Source organism: Lagopus muta, chromosome 11 (genome assembly GCF_023343835.1).
Source record: "Lagopus muta isolate bLagMut1 chromosome 11, bLagMut1 primary, whole genome shotgun sequence".
Lineage (NCBI taxonomy): Eukaryota > Metazoa > Chordata > Aves > Galliformes > Phasianidae > Lagopus > Lagopus muta.
In genome coordinates this window covers 16,101,602-16,128,862 of record NC_064443.1, presented here as the reverse complement: position 1 = coordinate 16,128,862, position 27,261 = coordinate 16,101,602, and the positions used below count along the sequence as shown (strand labels likewise).

The 27,261-nt window shown below is 44.9% G+C and overlaps 1 protein-coding gene across 10 annotated transcripts in view; it reads left to right on the top strand.

Moving 5' to 3' along the window:
* The window catches only part of FOXP1 (forkhead box P1), a 341,534-nt gene that overhangs the window by 52,212 nt on the left and 262,061 nt on the right, over positions 1 to 27,261 (top strand). The gene's annotated exons all lie outside the window — the stretch shown is intronic.

Here is a 27,261-nt window from a genome sequence, read left to right as displayed (position 1 = left end):
GGATCTGCTCACCCGCGGGAAGTGGTCACACTTCACAGAGTATCTTGAGGGAAGCCAATTTCCTACCCCAATACCTTCCTCTTTTCCACTTCTCTCCTTCACAGTTTGAAGACTGTAAATCACTTATTTGAAATGTATTTAAGGAGAAGAATATTTTCCCCACTTAATGCTTTGTAGCAAGTATAGTTAGGATCAGTCATGTGCTAAAGGAAGAGAAATATTCTTCTTTGATACTGTATCTTCATTTTAGGCAGTTTCCTCTTGTACTCAGTTCTTAGATGATAATTCTGAGCTCTTGGATGCTGCTCATTTTGCCACTGAAAGAAAATGCAAAACAGGATATTTTAATATTATTAATAATGAATGTTTACATAATTAGCTCAATTACTTTGTTCAGTTTGACACTTTGTAATTGTGGACCTGTCTTCCTCTCCGTTTTGAAGCAGACTGGAAGAGATGGGAAGCACAGGGTGGAGAGGCAGTCCTGCAGCACAGGGCATCTCCTGCACGGTCCCTTGGTCCCCACTGCACCTACAGCCCTTGTCCTTCCCCTGTGCTCTCAGAACACTTTGAACCTCGCTGAAATGTGCGTCTTTGAGATGTTTTACCTCCAACAGATCCCTGAAACATATTTTCTCTGTTAAATGAAGAATATGGTTTTTACGTGTAGTTGTTAGGGTCTGGAAGAGAGTGGGTCGTCTGCTGATGTAGATTTTTTTTTGTGAATGGACTCTACCTTGTAAGGGTGAGTTATACATCCAACCTGTGATTGCCTCTGACATATTTAGTTTGTGGATTTTGGATGCGTGTGGTGAAGAAAAATGTTCTGCAAAGATGCTTTTTTGGCCAATAGGAAGAAGCTGGTGGGGCGGTTCTGGTAGTGCTGGAGAAAAAGCGGAGGGGTTTTTGTTGGTGCTGTCTATACTTAAAGAAAAACCAAGGGTAATTGTGCTAACATGGTGCCACTGGAGGATGGAAAAGCCGAAGGAATTATTCGCTTTCCTGTTCTGTCACTGCTTGGGCTCTCGTTCCTCTGTTTCTTCAGAAAGGCCCTGCAGCTTGCAGATAACAGAAATTAAATTAGTATTGATATAACATTAGACACTCCTATTAATATTGACAGCCTGTCGATACTGTTGTGCTGCTTTTGTAATACGGGAAGTTAACGGATAATGCTTTAAATAAAAACACTAATCTTATGATTGCTGAGCGCACAGCGGGGTCTTGACTCAGCTCCTTCCAGCTCCTCACCCCGTGAGCGGCTGCCCACAGCGCATCCCTCGGTGGCCGCTCACCACATGCTGCCCTGTCCTGTGCTCTGAGCACTAGAGATACTTGCTGCTGTCAGGCTGGTTTGCTGGGAGGAAGGTGGAAAATGCCTTGGTGATGTTGGTTTGGGAAGTTTGATGCTGGAAGCCTTTGAGGATGGCTCTGAGTTGTGGTCACAAGTGAGAAAGGAGCAAAATCTCTGTGGGACCGTGCTGTGAGATGCTTGGTGTTGAAGCATGTACTGAGGTTGGAGGGCTGCCCCAACCTATGGCTCTTGTCTGGATGTTTAGCATGTGATAGCAACTACATGTTTCTGGTGAACTTTTTCTCTTCTTAAGTCTATCATGAAAATCGCCACGATTGTCAGAGCTCAGGTTATTTGTTAAATGGTGTAAAAAATGCGCTTTAGACAATAATGGTTACTTTGGTAAACACAGATGTCTTTGTATTATGCAGTGGGTTTTGTACGCGAATTTGTACGTGTCTGTGAGACAGAAGTTGCCATCTACTTTGAAAAATGGGAAACACGATGGTGCTAATTGCCTCCCCCTTACCCGCCCCACCTGCTGCCTGGCCGCCAGCTGCGATGTGCTGAGCAGGTTGGCACTTGCACATGTGTGCCCGCTGCACTCCTACCTCTCTAGAGCCTATTTGGGAGGGCATTTTTAAAGGGGGGAGGGAAGGCCCTTTATCTTGCTGAAAACCATCTCCTGATGATTGGTTATTTGCTGTGTTATTAATGCTTATTTGGGCATTACTTGGAACTGCTGGATTAAACAGCGTTCCCGTTATGTATTGAATAAAATGAAATACATGTCACAACAGCAGTGCTGTGATGGTGACAACCGTCCTTGGCTGTGCATCTCATTAGAAAGGTATACATTTTTCTTTGTTGTGCATCTGTGAATGACAGAAGTTGACAAACATGTTTTAAGAAGTTGCTGTTTGGAGGAAGTTACATTTATGGCACAGAAACCAAGAGAAAGTGGTTGTTATGAAGGTAAATAACTATTTCTTACACATGCATTTTGTAAATCGCCCTTCACTGCTGTAGTATTTACTTCTTGCTTTATTACTGCTTATATGTTGAAGGAGATTCTCATCTGTATCACTTACTCTTATAAAGGAATCCCCGAGGATTTGGAGTTCAGTTTGCATTGAAACCTGCACTTAGAACAGGATTAAAACTCTTGTATTTCACAGGTTTAAAGACTGAATTGATTCTCCAAATGTTTCACGTTAACTCCCAGGGGACATCTGGATTTTTCCATAATGTTGTTTTTTTTTGGGGGGGCAAAGCATTATTAACTTTGGCAGAGGAAGGATACCTGGGAGGAAAGCACCAGACTGGTGAGCTGAGTGGTGAGCCTGTGCATTTTTGAGATGTGCAATGTGTGTGTGCCATTGAGTCCTATCAGCCTGCACTTCAGTAGGTTGTGGGTAGTGGCCTGATGTAGGTTTGCCTAACTTCAGAGCAGGGCAGTGACTCTGTGGACTCTGGTCTGATGTGGGATGAGCTGAGGAGCAGGAGAGAGATCAAGATTTGTTTGATTTTTTTTTTTTTAATTTTTTTTTTTTTTTCCTAAAGCTAAGAATGAAGATGCACACCATTTTAACTAAAATGGCTTCTGCCTATTCATAATGAATCAGAAAAGAATGCCGCAGTGCTGTTTGCATGACTCCACCATCCCATAGGCGTTGCATGGGCGCCAGGCGGTGCAGCGTTGACCCGCAGGAACCTGAGCTCAGAATTGAGAAACCAGCAGTAAGAGACAAGCAAAGGCTTGTGGCAGGCGATGCAGGGCAGGCAGCAGCCCGTCCTCCCTTTCCCACCATTCTGCCTCCTGCCCTGGGTGCTGACATGGGCTCTGCTCTGCAGGGAAACCTCGCTGCTGTCTTGGGGCGCGGAGTGGTGTCTGGACTGTGGTTTACTGTGGTTATCTTCTTCTCATCGAAACTCATTCACCTCCCAGCATCCTGAAACAGAGAACACGATCTCTGCAGAAAGTCGTCATTTGTGGAAAAGTCACCAAGTTCCCAGCTTGTGCTCACCCTCCTTTCTGAAATGGTTTTACTTTTGTTACGAGTAACACCTAAAATTGCCACTTAACCTTGCAGTGCTCTGTTAAGTCTGTACTTTTGATTGCATAGCTGGGGTGGAGTTTCCTTTGGGAATTCAAGAAGTAGGAAGTGTTGTTTGTAGGGTGTGTTGGTTTTTTTTTTTTTTTTTTTTTTTTTTTGCTGACTGGTGCTAATGTGTAGGTGGGGATGTGCTGCTGTTTTTGTAATACTTTTATTGTTTATGGAATTGTTAGTTAATTGATGGTAACAATGCCTGGAGCCTGGGAGAGGTAGTCTTTTATGTTTGCTCAAAGAAGAACAAGTAAATAATTGTATAACTTAAAAGGAGATTTGAGATTATTCTCCAGAGTTTATTTACCTTGCACATTTGTGTCTCCTGTTTCCATACCTTGTCATCAGATATCCCCAAAGGACTTTTTTTTTTTTTTTTTTTGTTTCTGACAAAATGACACATGGCTTTTAGGATGCAAGAAGGCAGAGTGGAGCCTCCCAACCTGACCTGCAGCAGGTGCTCCAGCTGACTTTGTTTCCAGCAGGTCCTCATTGCAGTGCTCAGGTCTTGAGTTGACAGTGTTCCTTTTCTACTCGAGATAAGTCCAGTGTGATACCTAGAAGCCAGTGAGGTATTTGATGAACAGCAGGGTATCTTTGAACTCCTGTTAATTGCTTCATGATTTACTCAGGATAGAACATACTGGTAACTTCCACATTTATCCAATGAAGTAAAATTCAAACCAGCCCACAAGCTGGAGAATGTTTTTTATTTAGATGTGGTGTAGTTCCATCTGGTCCACGTTAAGGACCCCAAAAATATATGTGATTAGCTTTATAGTTCACTGCTAAAGGTAGCAAAGCTGGCTTTTAACATTTTTCAAATTTGCAGCTAGCATCTCAAAACATTTGCTGGCATTTCCTGACTGTGATTACCAACCAAAGATTTTCTTGGTCATACGTTGCATAGTTTCCCTGCTTAAAATAACACTGAAGCCTCTGCTGTTCTCTTTGTAACTCTTACGCAAGCTATCCATCTCTGTCAATAGTGGTCAGTCTCAAATCCCAGAGCTCAGTGTTAGGAAACGTCAGATAACGTATAGTATTAGAGTAGCAAAATTTATGGCTATCACCAGCGCTGAGCTTGTGCTCAATAAAATGAAGCACCGTGCGGTAGTAACAGTAGGAAGTGTGCGTTGTGTTGCTTTACAACAAGTAAAAAGAGGATTTAAGGCACTTGCCAAAAACCCAAAAATGCCACCGGCTGCTCTGACTCAGCAGAGGGAGCTGCCTTGTTTGGGTTCCAGGTGTCCGTCTGCTCACCTGTGTGACCCAGTGCTGAATCCCCAGCATGAGCGGATGTGAGCTGGGAGGAGGAGGTGGTGTGCACTGCTGCCTTTCGGGCAGCTCTTCTGCAGCGGCTGCCAGGAGCAGCCTGAGCAGCCTCTGGGGCAGCCTCAGCCCTAACGGGATGGAGAGCCCCAGTGCAGGGCGGTCTATGGGGTTTTGTTGCCCGTGTTTCCTTGTGAACCATGCTGTTTAGCGTTGAAATGGGGAGCAGCTGCAGGTCTGGCTGACAGCCTGCCCCGAGTGGCACCACAGGCATACTTTTCTGGAATTCAATTCTTATAACAGTTTCAGTGGCCACAAGTTTCTCTTTTGGTGCTTAGTTCCCCTTTGCCTGCTCGTCCAGCAAATCCCTGCTGTCAGCTAGCACTGAAGGTCTGGAAGAATGCCCTGCTTTCTGCAGAGACACGTGGTATTATCTTAGTGCTGCACCTTTGTGCTGCTCATTGTGCTGAGAAGACTTGGGCGCACGGTGTGGACGTTGCTCCCTATCCCTTGCATTAACCACTGCCCATGCCACACTGTTGGCTTCTGCATGCACGCAGTGAGCTTCCCATGGGCACCGTTCCCTCTGCCCAGGCTAAGGTGGGAGTTTTACTACTAGTGCACTGTGGGGACTCTTTACCTCGAATATGTCCAGAAGTGTGCAGCAAGAAGTGCCAAGGATTTTCAGGAGTTGAGCTGGAGGTGTTGTTTGAAGTTAACCATATTTTATTTTCTCAAACCCTTTCTTAGGACTTCATTTATACAGTGCCGTGATGGGCATGGATAAACATAGTGATCGGATTACAGTGCAAGTGGAATAGGTGGACTCATTTTCTTTTTCTTTTCTCATAATAAAAATCTCAGAAATTCAGTTGCTTATCCCATAAAATGCACATTCCTGTTACGGATTAGCCGTGTTTTAATGGGGCTGTTCCTTATACAGTAGTCCATTAGCAGAGTGTCCTTTGATTTTTATACAGCGAATGTTTACCCAGCGATGCAGGGAGGCCTGGCTGCAGCTCACCCTCTCCCCAGCCCTTCAGGTGGGGCACTGGGGCCAGAGCAAAGGACCCTCTGCAGGATGGGGCATGGCTGCATGGCGGGACAGTGATGTGCTGGGATGCTGCAGTGAGGGCAGAGGGATAAGGTTTGGTTATCGCTTCCTGGCACTCTTCTATTGCCCTTTCCTGACATTATGTGGAAGGAGTGATGTGGAGGGATGAAGACATCCTCTGTCCTTCTCTACCCGCAGAGCTGAACAGCAGCTTTCTGCGCTGCTTAAAATTGTAATTTTGGATAAAAGGCTGTGTAATAACTTGAGAAATGTGTGAGAAGATCTTGTGTTAATACTGTATAAACCTTCTTTAACTTCAGGAAGCTTCAAATCAAACTTGGCAGAGCTTACAAGGGCAGCGAACGTGGAGCCACTTGACTCTGGAGAAAGGCAGCGACGGTGCGGAGCTCTGAAGCTCTCTGGTGCGAGTGCTGCTTGGGGTGGGGAGCAGAGCCAGCAGCACTTGGCCGTGCTGAATTGCCCTCCTGAAGCCAGCAGTGTATTTGTTTTTTTTTTTTTAACAATGCTACCTGAAGGGTTGGAAGTGTTTCTGAATGCATGTGAAAATGTACGCGTGACCCTACCAGCGTCTCACATGTTCTGTGCAGAGATTTTTCTTGCCTCTCTGGGAGGATCACACAGGAGAGTTTGCAGTGCAATTTGTGTTCACTGGGCTTCAGGAAGGCAGGTGATGTGGGATGGGCAGGGCCATCGCTGCCCCAAATGTGATTCAGATGTGTTGTGACCTCCGGGAAGTGAATTTTTAGAGCAGCTGAAGTTAGAAATCTGGGATCAGTTTGGATGTTTGGAAGTCACAGCAACAACCATTTGTAAGAGCGTATCGTGCTCAGTAGTAAGACTGCGTAAGGGCACAGGATGAAGCATCTGATTTTTTTATTTTTTCCCTTTTGGCATTCTGTTTGCAACAATTACATGGCTCTCTATTAACTGTGCGTGGAAGAAAGCAGTGTTATGAAATGAAGAGAGATTTCCTTCATCTGTTACTCTGTAGGTAATTTTTGTGCTTTTTCCAGTATTTAAGTACCTCTTAACTGCTTGCTGTCCATCTGTATACCATTCATAGTACTGTAAACTAGTATATGTAGCCTGACCTTGTAACTTGCTTTGTTTGTGCATCTGCCAGTGCAATATGTTGTCTTTCCTTAAAATGCAAATATGCTCCACGCAGTACAGAGCTCCTTAGTCAATAAATAAATGGAGGTAAAAAACTGTACCTAATACCCATTTAATTTAAATTCATTTTATAAACATAAAGACGCCTTTTAAGAGAAGCTTTAATTCAGACTAGCACCTTGATTTGTGGTTGCCATGGAGAATCAAATCTGTCATTTGACAAGAAAAGTCACCCATTTATGACAGCACTTTATCTTGTCTCTCCAGGGGAAGAAAATGTCAAAAGTGAGAGCAGAAAAAAATAAAGCCTTGAAACACCAGAATTTCTTGATTTCATTTTTATTATTCAGCTATCATATCCTTTCTGATAATAGCGACTTGGTGAAAATAAATAATGTTCCTACAGTAAAATCAAATATTTCCTATTGGAATGGACAGGGCTCTTTGTGATTGTCAGTGCTGTGAAGTCTGGCAAGAAACAGTGTTATTAGATAAACCCACAGTGCCCAAATCCCATTTTCTTTTCATTACAGTGTCAAAATAATTATACCTGTGTAATTTGGGTAAGAAATTGTAGAATGAGTAAAACGGTCCATTGGAAGACACTGCTTTAAGCTTGTGTTCGTTATGAGGTGGGGTTTTTACATGTTGAACAACAACAAAAAGATGGGATTTTGTACAATTTCATTTGGAAAAAAACAAAAAAACGACCAAAATTCAGGTCATGTTGGTGTTCTTTCCATGCAGACAAGACAGCAAGTGCTGTGTGCTGTGCTCCGTGTGGGGTTCCCTCATGGGCAGCTCATACCACCGGCTTAGGGAGCAGGGGTTGGAGTGCTTTGGATTCTCATGTGCACCTCTCTGAAGAGCTTCAGACATGAGATAGCATTGTTTATCATCTGAAATTTTCTGAAGTGTTTTTATTTTGTAGGGTTATGGTATGGTGAGAGTGGGGTGGTTTGGGGAGTATAATGAGCTTTCATGAGTGTTTACGCGTGTGCATTAATCCATACAGGCACTAAGTTACCCCCAGGGGACTAACACTTACTGTAACGTTGCATTACTTTTTACATAAATCTAAAAGGGCTGTTTGGATAACAAGACTGAAATAATCCACTCTGTGCCTCTTTCTTGAGGCAGCGCTTTTGCCTTTCACGGCATTACGGGGTTGGATGTGGTTCGGGAGTAATCTCGTGTCAATGAGGTGGCATGAGAATAGAAAGTCCTTCAGCGGTGCAGTGCAGTGTGGGGCTGGGGGCGGCGTGCCTGGAGATTACAGACGTGGAGAGAAAGGAAAGGGTCGAAGCCTCTTTTTCTCGAAATTGGCTCGCAGCGCAGGATCCATAGCCAAAGCTGGTTGGGATCTGCTGTGAGAAAACAGGCAGCACAATGGTTCCCTATTCCTGCTTTCATGCTGTGTCTGAAGCCAAATCCTGCTCTTAAATACTTGCGTGTAACTCCGGTTCACCTCACAAGGCGGTCGCGATGCCGGTCCGGTGGCAGGTTGTGGCAGTAAGTGCTGTGCTGCGGTTCTCTCAAAATGTGTGCTGCTGCAAATGTCACCTTACTGGGGAAATACTTACAGATTGGGGTTTTTTTATTGTAGGGTTGGGTTTTTTCTTTTTTTTTTTTTCATTATGTAGTAACATCGTGTCATCGAAAGTGTGTTATCATGGGCTACCAGAATGTGGTAACTTGGTTTTTTTTGTGAGACCATCTGGAATAAAAGAGGGTGAATTAAACATGCTCTCTAGGGTTATGGAATCTTAAAGATATTAAGGGGCTTGATTTCCATAATGTCTGCCTCTCCTGTTGCCCAACTGTTGATATAATCTGTTTTAAAATCGATTTGCTGTCATCGTGTAATCAAAGCCTTAATTGCATCATCATTGACTTCAGCATTTTTTTTGCTGAAAAATTGGTGTGGTGGATAGTAAAAATACTGTGAAAAAGGAGCGAGTGTTGGAAAGGATTTCGCTGGGTGTACTGTCTCTGGGAAGCGAGCTGAAATTGCCACCAGTACCAAAGTAATCCACGAGCCCCACCGTTCAGTGAGAGCTTTGAAATTATTTTCCTCTGCTCACAACCTTGAGGTCTGATACCACACAGCATTTGACTCGCTGAGAGTATCCTAAGGAGTCGTACAAGATTTAGCACAGCCTTGTCAGAACTATCTTTTCAAGTATTTAGTCCTCTTCTAACTGTAACTCTTTACTTAAGGAAAATGAGAAAGAGGGGGCTGGTAAAGCTGCTTGTTTGCTCCAAGATTGTTCCCTGCAGTACGGAATTATCTCCCATAAGCTCTGTCCAAGGGAAGGCTCGATAAAGATTAAATATTTTTATGTAACAAAAAAATGTGAGCAACTTGTCTATCTTGTTTCCGATGGATGCTGTCAGAAATGGCTGATATCCTGTCCTGGAAATCACAGATGGGAACTTCATCTCGGCACGGTGCTGCAGCAGTAGCAAAATGAAAGTAGCAGAGTCTCATTTACATTTCAGAAATAGTTCTCTGCAGCTTCCTGTTCAATCCAAAAGATTTTCTCCTGTACCTGCTGTTGGTTGTCACCCACATTTGAAGGGCAGTGCTTTGGGTATGACTCCTGGAGAGCTGCAGGTAGGGAGGTGCTGCTGCTCCACTGCAGCGTGCACTGCAATAGCCAAAGCTCTGTCTGATGCGATTTCGACAAAGGTTAACTCCTTCCTTTTGGCTTTCGAAACTCTCTTTAGTCATAGCAACTGCAGCGTAAGCTTTTCTCAATTGATTTTTTGCTGATTTATTTTAATTGCGCTTTTGTTTTAATAACCTGCTTCTAGGTTCAGAAATGTCCTTGACTCTGAAAGTCTGGTACGTGAAATGGCAACAGTCGTGAATTTCCCATTTCTGTAGCGGGGAAGTCAAAGTAAACATGTACTTTGTAAAAGAGAGTATATACTGGGTGCTAATAAGACTGTGTATTGACTGTAAAAGCCTTTTATGGGAGTCTTTGAAAGAGAAGAAAGCGCAAATTACTGGGGAGGATGGAGAATGCTCCAGATCAGGGTAAAAATGTGATAGTTGGCAGTTTCTGTGCGTTAGCGCAGCCCCTTCCCTGGAACATAAACACTGTTTGGGTGTCAGCAGAACCGAGGCACACCACCTCGTTTAACAACACCTGGGACTTTCTCTAGTATTTGAAATGAGGCTGCTGGGAGATGGTTCCTGATCCTGAGTACATCAGCCTGTGTTCCTGCAGGGTGTGAGAAGGACTGCAGTGGGAGCTTTCCTGTTGACCTGTAGACCCCACTGAGTTAAGTCCGCTCTCTGGGTCCACAGCTCTTGAGGCAGCTTCTGAGAGCCCATGGGTCCTGCCAGATCTGTTAGACTTCCCATAGAAAAACTAAGTGAGCAGAAATGACAACAGTTTGTCCCAGTGAAAAGAATTCTTCCTTTTTAATGTATGGGCTTTGCACATCCTCCATGCCCAATAGCTCTGATCCTGCCACCTGGTTCCCATTTCTGCCTGCCCACCATGAGGCACCTGTGTCTAGTTTTGCAGAAGTTCAGCTAGGCTTTGCAGCCACAGCTGGGGCCAGTTGGGGCCATCCATGCACAGGGGCTGGTAGCATCCCCGAAGGCTGTGAGTCATAGCAGGCTCACATTGGTTCCTTGGATTCCTGAGTAAATCAAAACAGTAGCTAACACGTACCTCTCACTGGACTCATCTACTGACGTGGTTGTGATGCCCTCAAGCTTCTTTGCAAGCAGAGGTGGAAAGCCTTTCATCGAAGTCATGACTCCTGATGCTGGAGAAGCGGTCGGGAGGAAATCAGTAGCTTTTCTTGAGCTATGGGTTTGGATGCTGTGTGCTAGATAAATAGTGCATGCTGCTGAGAGTGTGGTTTTTATATGGGTAAAAAGGAATGCTACAGCTTCGATGGGAATCCCGTGGAAGAAATGTGATTGTGTAATTGAAGACTTTATCATACTATTCATTGCAAAGGTGCAAATCCAGATTGCATGTGCTAGATGTTGATGTTGCCAGCTTTGTTGCCTAGATTTTAACAATCTTAACATTATTTTAATATAGCTTTGGATGTAATTCTGTAAAGGATGTGCAGCAATATGTTAACATACTGTGCCATCCTACATTTAGAACTTGTAATAAGTATTTCTTTTCCTTTTATTGTCTTTGCAAAAAAAAAAAAAAAAAAGAAAAAGTTGCTTTTAATGCTGCATTTGTATTGTTGCACATATTTGATTCGGGGTTCCGTGTCCCAGGGTTATGGTGGGCTGTGTGCTCCAGGGGCTGCGCTCAGTGCAGGGCTTGGCATGGGGAGCAGGGCTGGGAGCAGGAGGTGCTGAGGACATCAGTCAGACTTTTGCAGCTAAAATAGCAGAAATATTTATGTTTGCTGTGGGCAGGAGTACACAGGAGCAGATATTTTTGTCTGTGTTTTAGGCCAGTCCTTTCCAGAGGGAGAGCTTCATCAATTCGTTGTCTAAGGAGAGCAGCAATTATCATTCAGTGTGAGAAGTTTTTACAGGGATTTTTCAGTATTTTGAAAAGATTATATGCATGAAATCAACTGTGATTTGGTTTTCTGTTTTATTTTTTTTTTGTTATCCTTGCTTTTTTCCCCTGTTGCTGGATATAGCTGCACTAGTTTTGTCCAGACGGAGCTGAAGGCAGAAAGAGGTGTAGAAGTCTTTCTGGTTTCAGTGACTAAATACTCTGGTTCAGGTGCACCCCTGCTGAAGAGATTGATCCCATTAGTGGTTTCTGGATGAAATCTCCCTATATAAACGAGATAATCTCTACAGATAGGTTTTGCAGCTATGAAGCACGTGTTGGGGTGTTCCTGGGGTGCCAGCACATGGCCCTGTTACCTCTCCTTTCCTCTGTTCCCACTCTGCCAGCTGGATGTGAGCCACTACTGAGGACTGAGCAATCCTGATCTTACCTTTCCTAATGAACTGATTAGTGATCCTGATTGAACAAGTAGGGAAGTGTTGCTGTCTGGGAAGCCGAGGCAAGTGGCTGCTTTCACGGGTGATGAGGGAGAACTTGCTGCCATAAAGCTTGCTGATGCCTCTGTGGGGCAGCACCGAGCCCGTGCTGCTCCCAGCTCCCTTGTGCTCTTTTCCACGAGAGACAGAATGTAATTATCGAGGATAAGGTCCTCCAGAGCAGGCCTTTAAAAGTCCTATATAAAGATGCTGGTCTTAAGTAATTCAATATTTCAACTGCACTGTGCTTGATTGATTGATTGATTAATGGAGGAGTTCGTGTAATTAATCCAGGCCTTCACTAAGTCACATGTGTTCCAGTAAAGACTGCGATCGGGGCGATAAATGGGTGGCTGGGAGCCTGGCCCTGCACCTGCATCTCTTTGGCTTTGCAGCAGAGCAATGGGGCAAAGTTGCTATGAGCATCACAGCTGTCCTGGGCCACGTGCTGGATGATTCTCCCTTGCTTTTCTGTCTGTGGTGCCTGCTTGCGTTTTCTTTGCTCTTCATTGGCTGAAGGTGCTCCTTGGTGGCCTTGATCAGGAGTTGAGGTCCAAAAAAGAGGATGTAAATGTGTAAGCAAAGGAGGACTATGGGCACTGGGCCACCGTGGGGCACTGGTGTGCCCACAGCCCCGTCCTCCTCTCCTGCAGTAGCATCCGCCTTGTGTTGAGTGATGCCTTGGGTGACTTGCAAGGGGAATGGGGCCACTGCAGTGGCAGCGTTCCTGACAACCTCAGTTCCCATGTAAACCTTTCCAAATCTGTCCTTGTACCTGCCCAGCCTAAATAAATGTTGGGATTGATTGGCCCTCTACAAACCCTTGTAGGAACAGGAACTGAAAGCTTTGTCTCATGTGTTCTGTCTCAGTGTCTGGCTTGGACCAGAGAAGTGACAGTCCCATTTCCAGATTTCTGTCCAGGCTTTGTCCAAGTAGCTGTAGAAATAGATTAATGGATGTATGGTGCACACATGGCAATCCATGCCACTATTGAATGAGGGCTCTCAGAAGCACGGCTGGATTCGTTTCCGCGTGGCCAATGCAGAGCCAATTGCACAGCAGCTGAGTGTGCTTTTTTCTTTTTTTTTTTGAAGAGGGAACGAGGACTTGATTTGTAGAGGAGCAGTTTTGTGGTGCTGCGATAGGTCGGCGGTTTGTTATGTGGTTAGCTTGGTTCTCAGGCCTGCGTATTGAAAGGTAATGGGGTTCATCTCCAGGAGAGCTTTTCTCGGCAGGATGTCTAACTGCGCTGCCTCTGTTTTCTCCTTTACTAGCCTTACAGAATTTAGTCACAGGAGAATATTTGATGAATAACCTTTGATAAAAGGCTTTTTTTTCTCTCTCTCTCTTTTGGTTTTGGTCACTGCTGTAATACTGTGAAATGCTGACAGAAAGCTGAGTGAAAATTCTGAACGCTGATGCGCCGGGCGATCCGTTAACCATCGCATCGTGCTGCCGGTGCCCCCGGCTGAGTCTTGTGATCAGAGCAATGCTGCTGCTTTCAGGGCTTTGGGTGAATTTGCTGCTGCCAAGCTGGGCAGGGTGTGAGTGTGGACCTTTATCCTTCAGGCTGCAGTTCTTCCCTCTTCCCAGCCCGGGAGGAGCCTCTTGACACCGGCTCCACGAGTGCCAGATCGCAGTCCCGCTCTGCGTGATGCTATCTTTCTGCAGCCACGCTGCACAGGAGCTATCGCTAGCAGGAGTTTTAAGCTATTGGATTTTGAGTCGTTGCATTGTTCATCTGATTAAATTGTATTTAATTAGCTTTGTGTTTCATCCTTTTGTTTCAGTGTGAAGATTATGGAGGGGGGAAGAGAAGATAAAAACGGTCTAAATGAAGCTTCGTTGTTTAAAACTCGTATAAAAACTCTGTAAGATGCCTTTTATTCTCCAGCCCTTTATCTTCCCTCACAAGCTTTCTGAGAATGAGTAGTGCATGTTGAGGTTTATCTTTGCTTTTATGTGCAGTAGCCACATGCTTAACATTGAGCGCGTTTGAGTTGCATTTCATAGGGCTTTCGCAATCCTTTTATAAAGGGACTGATCTGCTAACATCACCCTCTTTAGATCTAGCAGGCAGGATGTTCTGCCATACAATGAAGTGTTCACAGCCTCTCTTGCCAGACCAGTAAGTGAATGATTTCAAGCCTGGTGGGCAATACTTGTGTCCATGCGTAACACAGACAGACCACAGTAGTAGGCAGCTGCATGTAATTTTGAACTCCACTCATTGAACTGTAATAAAACAATATAAGCACTGCTTGGGGGAAAGATTGGATGCAGTTATCCTTACACAGGGCTCGGGCATATGAAAGCAGTGCTGGCTGACAAGAGGATTTTGAGATTTGATTTTGATTGAATTGCAGAATTGAACAGGCCAGGAATGTCAGTGGAAGGCTAAATGCCTGTAGTGCCGTAAAGTTTTATTCATGTGAGGCTTTCCAATATAAAGTAGATGGATTATTGGAAAAGGTGTCAAGGGACATGAAATAGAAGTGCCCAAAACATAAAATGTGGGTATAGGGATAAAATTACTTCTTGCTTAGTATATAATGAGCTCACAAAAATGTTGTGGGTAGTTGTTTGTTTATTTTTCAACCTTTTTAAAGCTAATTCATCACACAACGTGAAACACAGCCTTCCTTTCTAACTTCAGATCTGCCTGTGGCTGCAATTCATATTGCATTTAAAAACACAAAACAAAAAATGGAATGCTGTGTTTTCTTCCATTTAAAAAAATAGAAAAGGGGTCTCATTTAAAAAAAAAAAAGGAAAGGAGAGAAAAAAATAGTCCACAGGATATGAACACTCAGCAGACACTGAAAACTATTATGCTCAAAAACAAGAGCGGGATGTGTATTCACATACCACAACACACTGACTTATTTCATAGCTCAGTAATGCATACGTAATTAGAGCCGAATTTGCATAGGACAGCTGATATCCAAATTTGTACGGCATTAGAGACAGCTTCACTCATTTGCAGTGAGCTCTGAACAGTAAATAAAGTTGCTCAGAAGACTGTATATGGGCTGGCAGAAGCGCGCTGTGTTTTTGTGCCCTAATTCTTTACCCATGTACAGACTTCTGTCTCAGTTAACATTTTCCCTTAAACATACACTAAATCACGTATATTATGATTGCAGGAAAATAACCATAGCTTAATTCTTCACCCATTCACTTGGAATTATAAAATAAACGGGAAAACGGCCTTCTTGTAATAAGTTGCTTTTTTTTTTCTGCTTCAAATTGCTTTTTTTTGGAGAAGGATTTGTGCTGTTAATCTGCCTTTAACCGAGGCCGTGAATCCCGTTGTGTTTGTGTGCCTTACAGGGAGGCGGTGTGCGCTGAGCACGGGGCTGTCAAATTGGGATCTCCGATTACCATAAAGTGTAAACTTCTGAAATAGCCTTCAAAGGTGTACAGAACAGCAGATATTTGTATTCTCGGGCCGAACTGCCTGTGCTCAGTACTATTCTTCCATTTCAGCCCCTCCTGGTTGAGCTCACATGGATGTTTAGATAGTGTTTATGTGTAATTGTAATTTTTCTTGAAGCCCAAAGGAAACACCCAAACGGCCGTTCCTCGCTGGGCAGACTTTAATTATTGTTTTTGAAATCCTCTATTGAAAGGCTGGATTTGCAAATCCTTCAGGAAAGAAATGCCACATTCAGTGTTGGTGGTAACACTGCGGGGATTTGTTAAACTTTTATTTACCACATGTTCTGTGAAACGTTCCTTTGCGATATTTCAGGGCTTTTGTTGTTGTTGTTGTTATTATTTAGGTTTGCCAAAAGTAAATGCATTGAGTGTTTGCCTGTTGGAATAGCAGTTTATTTCTGGTGAGTTTCTTTGAAGGAAAAAGATAAAAATAAAAATAAAAAAAAAGTTCTTCCCCCACCGCAGGATTCATAGCAGCTTTAGTCCTTGAATTATGTGTGGTAGAGATGCTGCGGTCAATGGAGTGAATTTCTATTCTTTCTCCCCCCTCCCCTTTTTCCCCCCACCAGCTTATTTTTTGTCACGGGGATTCGGGCGGGCTGCAGTGCAAGGAGCAGATCTGTGAGCACGTGGGACGGAGGGATGTGGGGTGCAGGTGCTGCGGCCGTTCCGAGCAGATGAAGGAGAGGGCAAAGCCATTGGTGCACCCAGGGGACCCAGCAGGGCAAACCCCGGCCCTTAGGTGAGGTATTTCACGTGTGAGCAGGCACTGGGACAGCTGGCTGCCTCCGCTCCTCAGCAGGAGAGCAGCAGTGTTGCCACTTCTGTCTGTTCTCTCATGAACTGCCGCTAATGCAGCGAGGTGCACACACAGCTCTGGGTGCTGCTGGGTGCTCAGGCAGCTCCTGCAGGCTCTTCAGACCGTTTCCCAAGTTTTAGTAGCTGCTTGCAGTTTAAAAAAGACTTGTCGTTTTGTCTGTTGACTCATAAAGTCAATCAAATAGGGAAAAAAAGTGATTTTTCAGCTCAAAATTGAGGCAGTTGGAGGTTTTTTGGACCTGCAATTGAACAGAACAAATGATTTTTAGACAGCTCTTAAAAATGACTTTATGGAGAGGCTGCGAAGTTTTGTTTAAAAATCTTTTTAAAACAGTTTCACAATGGTAATTCTTGTTTTAATGTATCAGTTTTTCTTTTGACGTTTGAAAGAAGATTGTTGCAGGCCCCATAGTCAGTTGGCTGGTTCAGTATGGCTGTGCTGGAACTGCTGGGCTTCAGCTGCTGCTGACCTCTCCTGTAGATAAAGAGTTTGATTTCGATTCCCACTGAGATAGGAACAGTTAAAGGAATCCCTCTGCTGATTCCATTAAAGACTGAGTAAGTAGCGTGGAGATGGAAAGACAGGAAACCTTGTTCTCCTTTTCCAGTCTGTGAATTAAATAAAGGTGTGAGAGAGTGAGCTCCAGTACCACGGAGTTCGTGATGAACTGAGTGTTCTTGCAGCAGATCATGTTCGGTAAATATTGTACATGTATAAATGCATAAACTTGCTACGTATCCAGCACTATAACGAACTTGCATTTAACTAATAGAAATGTTTTTGCATGTTTTGCCGCAGTTCCGTTTTTCAGCTGATGAAAAGTGATACAAATAACAAAATTACCAACTAATTAAAATACTAATTTCTAACAAAGTCAATACCTGACACTTAGGGGAACGAGCGAATAGAAGTGCTTAGCAGGAGGAGTTAAACTTGGTGGAAGGATCTATTTTATGAAGTTGCTAAGCAATTAGAATCAGTCTCTCTTTACAAAAATAAACATAAAAGTATAAATGTAAAACAAGATTAAAATCAGTGATTTAAACCATGTTTCCTGCTTTCTGATATGAGCCTTGATTAAAATCAGTGATTGAGATCGCTTCGATTCATATCGAGCTCACGCTCGGTTGGATCAGCTTGTGGTCACAGATGTCCCCTCTGCAGATAAAGGAGACCCGAGGTGTCCCCTTTGGTCACACTGCCCTGCCTGTGACAGAGCACTGTGCTTGTTGACATAGGCAGGGTGCTGCTGCTGCTCCCTGCATCCTGCACTTTACCTGAGGAAGGTTCTGTTGAAGCTCAAGGGCTGCTGACAGGTGGAGCATCCCAGAGCCCCATGTGAGGCAGCATTCAGATGGGCCTTCCTTGTTGAAATGAGGCAATCTTTAAGATCCTTCCAACCCAAGCCACTCTCTGAAGTGTAGTGTGAAGCCCTGACCTTCCCATTGGGTTTCCTGCCAGGCATCCTGCAGGGGAGGCAGGAAGATGATGACCTTGTCTGCACAAACTCTGATGAAGAGCACAATAGGATGTGGGCTCTTTTTGGCCTGAACTTCTCAGGTGGTTCATTACTGAAGCCCTGTCCTGGTGTCTGGTGGTGGGGAGCGCGTTGTGCGGTGATGTAGATCACAGCTCCCCATGACAGGGTCTGGATGTTAAAGAAACCCAACATAAACCTCGATGCGCTGTGGGTCGGAGAGGCCAAGTAGAGCGGATTGCATTCAGGTTGGACATAAATTATTTAAAATGCCCATAAAGAAGGGTCAGTGGCTCTTGTGTTGGGATGAGTCGGTGCGAGGCTGTGCGCTGTAATTGTTTCCATAGGGTGGCCTTCTTCAACACAGTGGAAATCCTTCAAAACGTGTGTAAGTTGAGGGAAGCACGTGGAATTTATTGCCATAACGTTTCTCGTTGGAAGTTCTCAAATCATGAGCTTGAGTTAGCTCTCTCATTTCTGCCTGTATTTCAGACCACGGCTGAGCCTTTTATGGAGCACAGTTAGCATCCTGTTGGCAGCAAAACACCCAAGCTGAGAGGCTTGGGCAGGCGGGGGCCTTCCATCGGTGCTGGGTGAACTCAGCTCTCCTGGAAGCAGATGTTTGAGTGTGGAGTGTGCCACGTGCTTCTGGAAACAGAAAGGCAGATTTTTTTCTTATATTTAGGGTTAACTAGCACTGGACTGATCCTATATGTTGACAGTATTTAGACCATACAACTCATTAATCTTCACGTTTACTAGCATATAATGTTAATGTCAGTATGTGTATGTTAACACAGTCAGGTTTTCTAAGTGGGTTTTCTGATGCTTAATCCTTGCTAATTTATTCTTCTTACATTCTGAATGTAGTGACTAACTTGAGAGAAATCAGATGAAGCAGGTCAGATTTGTAGCTGGTATGAAGTGACACTGTTCCTTGGTTCTGGGAATCGAGGCAGTAATGTCTGCCACTTAGCTTAACCTGTTACTGACTTGTAACTACGTTTGGAAAAAAGCACCGATACGTTCATGCCTGTAATGTGCTGCAGCAGGAAGCATCCAGAGAAATGCTCAGAGATGTGGTGAGTGAGGGCTGGGTGTGTATATAGGACCGAAGCTGTGTAGACTGTAGGATACCACGACCTAGGATGGAGTGTCAGGGAAACTTATTTTATAGAGCTATGCTATGATTTTTTTAATTTTTTTTTAAGTGGAAGCCCTGGAATGCTGGGAATGTTAGTGCAGCCATTAAGGTATCGACAGCTGATACAGGTTTGCTCTAAAAAGCTGACTATTTCTTGGCAGGGAGGATGAGTGCTGTTTGAAGTTTTCTGGTATGTGTGGATACGTGCATAAAACAAACAGAGGTGTTGAGCAGGTCAGAAGAGCACACGAGATTGTTCTCACCTATCAGGACGTGAACCATACAAACCATGTTTTGGGATGCATCTTCTAGAAGATGCCCAGCTGAGCTGTGATGTGTGCTGGGGTTCCCACCTTTCAAGCAGGGGGTGCTGTGTGCTCGGCCATGCCTGGAAATCATGTTCCAGTGGTGCCTGGTTGGGCTGCCAGGGCCTGGAGGCCTTGGCTGACATCTGTTGGTTGGCTTTCGGGCCTCATGAATGTGGGGTGTTTTCCTTGCAGAGCGCTTTGTGTGGTTTGGTCGCAGCAAGGAGCTGCCTTCTAACCGTTGGGATATTTTCGTTGCGATACCCGTTATGTCCCGGACTGTGGCTTTTGTTGGTTGGTTTAAAGTTTAAAATGAAACTGGGCAGTGCTGTGGAGTGCTGAGTTCCCAGCTGCTGCGAGATGTAAAATGTGCACGCCTCATCAAAGCGTTAACTTTATTGTGGTTGCTTAGGAGGCAGGCCACTAGGTAATTCGTGCACGCCGGGTGAAGGATGGGCTGGGTGTGTGTGGGCTGTGAGTGATTCTGGCATTCACTCCTTGCTTTTGAAGAACATGGAGCCCACTTTGGTTCCAAGTTCAGAAATAATGCATTTTGGAGTAAATAACCACAGTAAATACAGACATCACTTGAAGAACACTAAGAAAGCAAACCACAGCAGGTAAACGTTTGAAAAGGCAATGCGGAATTTTAAATACTTAAGATTTTATCTTGAAGAGTTATCTTTAGTAAAAATAAACGTTCTCTTGGAATCAGTGAGACAGGACCCGTGGCACTGCACTGGTTGTGGGAAGCTCTGTGCTCTGGGGGGCTGTGCAAAGAGCATGGGGTGGGCTGAGAGCCCCCAGCATGTGCCTGCAGGGCTGGCGCTGGTTCATTGGCTGAGGCAAACAGGACAGAAAGCTGCAGCTGAGTAAGGCCCTGGCTGGAATAAAACTTCTTTTGAAAAAAAAAAAAAAAAGTATATAAATAAAAAAATCCAACTTCCCCTTTGTGATTTATGGTCCCTCTAACAATGCCACTTTCTCAGAGCCATGCATCATACGCAAACAATGGGCTGCATAGAAAAGCGCGTTCCCCGGAGTATTACCAAAAATGTAATTTTGTCTTTAAATTCTTAAGGGTGAATTGCAAGAACGTGACTTCATAGGAACCTTTGAGACATTACAGCTTTTAATAATACTTTGCAGCTACATGCAGTACTTCAATTTTACTTTTATTAATTAAATTGCTGCGTGCGTGTGCAGCGGGGAGGGGATCCCGGCAGCCCCACCTGGGCGCCCCTGCCTGCCAAGGGCTTTCCTCCCCTGCCGAGCTCTGCTTAGGCTCTCTTTGATGGAGCTCGGTGCATTCTCCCCTGGTTTCCATCCCCTGGGACTGCCCTGTATCATTGGTGCCCGCAAGAGGGTGCGCACGAGAGGCAGCTCCTCACAGCCTTCTGTTCTCCATCCGCTTTGTGGGCACCAAACCATCCCCGCCCCACGCAGGGCTGTCTGCAGGTACCCAGCAGCTCTGCCTGCATTCTCCCACCCGGCATTGCTATCCTCGTGAATCTTTGATCTTTCCAGGTTTATATAAATGTTTTCGTAAGTTTTCAGCAAAATTGAGGTCAAACTTATTTCATCCCATAACCCCTTTGCATCTCTGCTCCAGCTACACTATTTTTTTTTAACGGCCACATCTCGCATTATGTAAAACAGAGGTGAAGAAACATCTTCAGCAAATCTCGGTTGCCTTTCTGTCTGCAGCAGCAGGGTTTGAATCTGCCTGCTTATCTAATAAAGGGTAGGAGCTGCACTTTTTACAGCTTTTTTTTTTTTTTTTTTTTTTTTTTGTAACGCAGTTTGTGGGCTTGCCCATAATAATACAATTATGAAGGTTAACAGGAAAAAACTGGGTCCAGGAGTGATTCCAGGCAGCTGGCACTGCCGACGAATTGGAAGCGCACCACCAATGAAAACTGCAGTGAAAAGCAAATTAAACCTCATATCTGCCATCTCACTCGCTTTTCTCTGCTTTCCTGTTTGGACTTGAAAGGTGATTGGAGCCAAGGCAGTGACAGTTGACGGAAGTGCTGCAAGGAGAGAGTATTTATTTACAGTGAATCGTGGTGATGCTTGTTCAGGATGCGGTTTCACGCAGGATGTTCTGTCCCCACCCCCGGTTTGATCATTTCTCCAAAAAAAAAAAAAAAAAAAAAGGGCAGAAAAAAAAAGTTCCTTGATTGTTTAAGGCTATAGCTAATGCTTGGAGCAACACTGTGCAGCGTGCCAGTGCGTGGAGCACTCGGTAATGCTGCGTGCTGGGGAGTTCCTGTGCTGGGCACAGGCAGCTCAGTGGCGGCTCATTCCCATTTGTGTTTGCATTTGGTGTCAGCTGCATGCACTTACATGGGCAGGGGCTGCCAACTATGGCCAGCATGGGTACTTAGTATTTTTGGGGATGGGGGGAGCAGAAGGGATAGGTTCAGCATATTTGGCTGTGGTGTTTCCCCTGCTCTGGCTGTAATCAAGGCATTCCCATGAGTGCGCACTGGCAGCGTAATGCTTTAGAGGTCCTCATTGCAGGGGGTGATGCTGGGGCAGGTCCCTCCGCATCCATGGGAACCCATGGCTGAAGGGGCTCCCCAGCCCGTGCAGAACAGCCATGCTCTGCAGCCCCCGTTCCTCCCGCTGCCCTATCAGCCCCAGCCACCGCTTCGCTTCGCACAGCTCCTGACAAGCAGGCAGAGATAGTAACTCCTGTTACTGCCAGACGGGGCCAGTGATTAGATAGGAGAGTTTCTCTATCTCGTTTTCTTCTAGATAGAGTATATGGCTTAGAGACGTGCTCTAGCTTATATGTTTTCCTTCACGGGCGCTGAGTGGGGAAGCTATTGGAAATCTGAGGGATGAGGGAGGACTGAATATGGGTTTTTTATTTATTTACTTTGACGTTTTCTTTTAAACTACTTTGAAGAAGTACATTTTCACTGGTTTTTCTGTCTGAAAGAAGGAATCTAATGGCTTTTTTTTTTTTTTCCCACTCAAAGCTTTTAATTACATCATTGCCATCATTGGGCCCTTTCTACAACTCCCACATTGTTCAGTAGACACAGTGAAATGTTTTTAGGAACCTATAAAAGTCAGTAATTTGCATCCAGAGGCCGTGGTTGTAGTCAGCACTCAGGCAACCGAAACAGCTGCCTGGGTAACTTTATGGCCTGTACATGTGCTGCATCGCCGAGTGTGCTGCAGAACGGAGCACAGCCACCGCTTCCCTGCGCCTCCCCCAATTGCACTGCGGGCTGCAGTCAAGGAAGGGATGCAGTAATGAAGATGTTGGTGCTGCAGGCTGGGAATTGAGCACCCCAGGGTTCTGCTGGGGCTGGGACCCTCACCTTGCTCTGTGTTGTCTTTTCACGGTGTTACACGCTCATGGAAGGCTTCTGAGCTGCTTTCTGTGTTGGCTTCCCTTGAATTATGACATATTTTTGGAGGTGAGCTTAGAAGTACGCTGTGTCTTTCTCAGTGCGAAGTGCAGCCCTGCTGAGTGGTTTTTGTAGCGGTGACAAGTGAGCTGGTATGAGGCATCGGGGGCTCCCCCTAAAACCAGCCATTTCCGAGGTAGCGAGCACCTCGTGTTGAAGAAACGTGATAAGTTCTAGGATGGGTTTTGCAAAATTGCTTAAGAGACTTTCGTATCAGTATAAACTTGGGCAATCAAAACATTTTAAGTAGCTTTGAAAATGTCACTGTGGAGCATCCTGCCCGTGGCTGGTCTGGCTGAATAAAAATGACTGAGGTGCTCACGAGGAGATGAAACAGTCTCTTTTTAAAGGTGATAGGGCGGCTAAGGTTTGTTATTTATCATGCAGAAGGACTGAAAAATGAATTGAGTCTGATTTTTAGTAGTTTTAGTAGTAGTTTTTTGGTAGTCCTAGTTCTCACTAGCCTGAGTTAAACTGTGGACTTTCCAGAGACAAATGATTAATGCATTTTAATATAAGACTCTGAGTCTTTTCAGCCGGGATCATACCATCCCCATATGCTTCTGTTAGGGCTGCATATGCTACGTTTCTACACCGCCCTATTTTTTGCCCATTTGAAGCATAAAGCTCCAATCCTGGAGTGAGAAATAACCCCGAGGATGCTGCAGGCTGCCTGTGCCTGCCCCTTGGGTCTTCTGTTCTCAGCACCTCCCAGATTCACCTCTTTCTGCTTCTGAATGTTACATCAGCATCAACAAAAGAATAAAGCCTGGTGCATGCATTGGGAAGCAAGCCATCTGTTGTCACACGGTGGGTTTTGGCTCTTTTGCCCAGAGAGGCTGTGGATGCCCCGTCCCTGGAGGTGTTCAAGGCCAGGTTGGATGGGGCGCTGGGCAGCCTGGTCTGGTATGAAATGTGGAGGTTGGTGGCCCTGCATGTGGCAGGGGATTGGAGATTCATGATCCTTGAGGTCCCTTCCAACCCTGGCCATTCTGTGTCATTCTGTGTCTTTAGTGCTCACCGGTGCCAACAGGGAAGTTGGTTTGTCTGGGTGGGAAGGTACGGCCTGGGTGACCATCCCTGTGCTGGGAGGGGTGGGGAGGCAGCATTCCCTCTGGGCTCACGGAGCTGTCTGCAGTCAGAAATGTGCCGTACTCGTCCGTAACCAGCCGCGTCGTGCCGAAACTCGCTCCTGAGAGCTGGGCCAGATGAGCTGGCAGTGATTGACAGTGCCTTCTCCTGCCCCGCAGCCCCCGTCAGGCTGTTTTTCATGGCCTCCAGTGTTTGCCTAGGTGGTTCCCAGCCAAGACAGGAAACTATTTGACTTACGGTGGTAGAGAGCTCCTCTCATGGTATTTACAGATAAAAGGGGAGGAGTTGAAAACCTTCGTCCGCGTTCAGCCCAATCTGATAACCTCCAGGGATTTTGTTAGTTCAAAGAAATTTTGGATAGCAAGCCAGTGTGCTTAACTGGAGCTGAAGCCGTAACCCTTGGAGGCATCCCATCCTTAGAAAAACCTTCAAATAACAAATGCTGCTTGTAACTTTTTTGGTGTTTTTTTTCCTCTCCTTCCTTTAATGTTTGAAACCCACTAGACTGTTCTAAACTTCTACACTTAGGTAAGAATACATCCCTGACCTTTAAAATTGTGTCTCTTGTAAGTGTTTATGGCACAGTGTTTATGATTTTGTTCAACAGACTGTCTGTGAGGTGGGAATTGTGAGCGGCTAAAAATAAGAAAGGTGAATTATATTTGGTATCTAGATGGTACAGTGTGGTTGCTAGGAATAGATTAGCAAAGCAGTAGTAAAATGAGTGCTTCCTAGGACAGTTACCTCAGTTATCAGCTAGCTTGGTGCTGTGTCCTCTTGTTGGCTGAGCTCCCAAAGGCCTCTCTGGGTTGGAGATGGAACTGGCTGCAGCACTCAACAAAAGAGATGCTGTGTGATCTCTGGTTTTCAGACCTTTTGTTTTTCCTTATTTCCTGCTTTGGGGCCAGACAGTTATGTACACCGGGAAGGCTGCTGTGCCTTGGTGGAATGTGGATCTGGATGCTCTAAAACATCCTCATCTGCCTCTGAATCCAGAGCGAGTCTCTGTGCAGTCCTTCCTCCTCACTCTTAACCCTCTTTTTTTTTTCTTTCTTTTTTTTTTCCCCCTTAATTTTTGCTTGGTTCCCCTTCCTGCTGGCTGTTAGAGACCTGGGGCAGGACGTGGCTGTGCTGGGCACCATGAAGGGGACTGGTAGGACCAGGAGTGCAGTGCCAGGTTCCCAGCTTCCTTCTGGATGCTCTTTGCAAGCCTAGAGCTACCTTCCACGTTAAATAGGCAGATTCACTTGCTGATTAAAAAGCATTGTTAATTTAGAAGGAAGGCCACATTCTTTCTCAACACCATCATTAATTAAAGACTAGGAAATTGCCAATTCACCCAACATTCACATCCTTAGCAGCCTGTGCTCACATAATTTATTGCCCAAGTATCTTAATGCCCAACTGCATGCTGAGGCCCGTGCACAAAACCTTGACTCCAATCTCATGCATTTTTCCTATGCATAATTAAGATGATTACCTCTTAAAACCTTGAGTATTTTTGGTAAAACACCTTTGTTTTTCTGAGGTTGGGTTTCAGATTGTGCCCAAACATGGGCACTGATTGTGGACGCAGTTTTATGAAACCGCGTCTAATCCTGTGTGCACGGGAGTGAATCATAACCCCAGATGAAAAGAGCTCCTTCGGGGCTCTGGGAGGAGAACAAACCATGGCACCCAGCACTCCTCGAGGTTGTACAATTATAAACTGTCTCAGGTTGAACAGAGAACAGAGCGTTATGCTGGTAAGAGTAATGTAAGTATGCAAAATCCACTTACAGCTTAGACGCATCATTCATGAGTTACACCGTGGCTCCTAACTCATGGCAGCGATGAGTGTCTGGCAATCCCCACCATCTGGTGAACTCTGATGTGTATTTGAACAGCACGCTGTGTTAGTGTGCCTATATACAAGACATATTCACACACAACATATAGTGGCAGGGGAAAGAGAGAGGAATTATGTTTCAGCTGTGAATGACTTATATTTACTCGAGCAGCAAAGAAATAGCTGATAGCTCACGAGTGATCAAAGCTGGTGGTGAGTTATCGAGGTCTTTCCTCACTGTGAGGAAGATATAGCACATTTCAACCTGCTGTATATCCTTTTAGTCCAACACACACATTTTAATACTTATTTTTATTTTGGCTTAGAGGCTTTTCTCTTTTGCCCAGCAAGAGATTTTTTTTTTTTATTATTATTATTTTTTTTTGCAGTCTCTGCTTCTCTGTCTGATGCCGATGCCAGAGACAGAGCAGATTGGGAAGCCTTTGAACACATTACTAGTTGAACTCAGATGAGATTTTTTGTATTGCTTGGTTGCAGGCTCCTGTGATGAGCATAAGGAATGCAGTTTTGATTGACATTATATACTCTTAAAGCAAAAGTGATCTATCAGCATTCAGGCGCCCACAGCTTGTTTTTCTCTTTTATGACAGAGAATAGCTATGTTGCAGTTGTGCTGCAGCGATGAAGGTTGCGTTGCAGTTTCTCTTTGAATCCTCTGATGGAGGAGGTAGCGAGGGGTGAGTCAAATCTGGGCCATTTTAGGTCACTCCTAACAAGCCGGGCTTGAGGATCTTCTCGGTTTCGGTTGCTCTGACTGTTTTGTGTTCAGCCAGAACTTCCTTTGGTAGACCGGCATTCTCATTCCAGTACAGAATATTTGTACAGATGACACAACCTCATTGTCTTCAGCTCCGGTCGCTTTAAAGTGAGTTTTTACAGTTAAAACACCCGCGATCTTATACCACAAAGAGAACTGGTTTGGAGAGAAAATGCAATATATGCTCAGCCTTAATCTGGGTGTGAAGCACCTCCTCTCCTCTTTCCTCCTTGTGTGCAGCCAAATGTGAAACCTCTTCAAAATCAGTTGCTCTCCAAATGAGTTATTGTTTGGCCTATGGTCTCTGGAGAAGACAGGTGAGCATCCTCTGAAAGGAAATGCAGTTCTGCAAGTTCACCTTCAAACAGGGGAGTGTCAGGTGGTGTTTCTCATGCAGCTGATGTGTGTAGAACCAGGCAGGTAGCTGGCCTTCCTTTCCGTGCCTGTGGGATGGGTGCAGTGCTCCTTACTGCCCTCACTGCATTGGTGCCAGTGTGCATCAATACATCTCCTGGGACATGGGAATGCAAAAGAGCCTTCAGATTAAACAGATTTGTTATTAGGGGCTTTGTAACCATTTGTAAACCATTTGAATCTCGCATAACCTTGGAGGAAGAGTGCTGAGATGCAACTGTTACAGCAGTTTTAAGAAACTATAGAATGCAAAAGGTCTTTAAGAGTCAGATGATGCTGAGCATCCTTGCAGCTTTTTGGTGCCACCTTTTCCACCTAGCAAAGCTTCTTAGAGGGTAGATGTGCAACCATGGCATGCAGTCAGTCCATCTGGCAGTAACTGCTTAAGGGAGATCCAGTGATGAGCTGGAGAGGAGTCTGAGGGTTCTCAGGGTGGGTTGCCGTGACCCAGCTGACAGTGAGTCAGGGGAACTTGCCCCATGTGGGGCTAGCTGAGATTCTGTCTTGCCCCAGATGCAAGTTTTGGAGATGTTCAAGAAGCAGTAGTTGGAAGAATTTTAACGTTTTTTTTTTTTTTTTTTTCTAGAGATGTAGGTATGTGGGATGCTGACAGTACATGCCAGGTTTTGGAGCTCAAAATGAATGATTAAATAATTTGTAATTAATGTAGTGAGTGGGAAA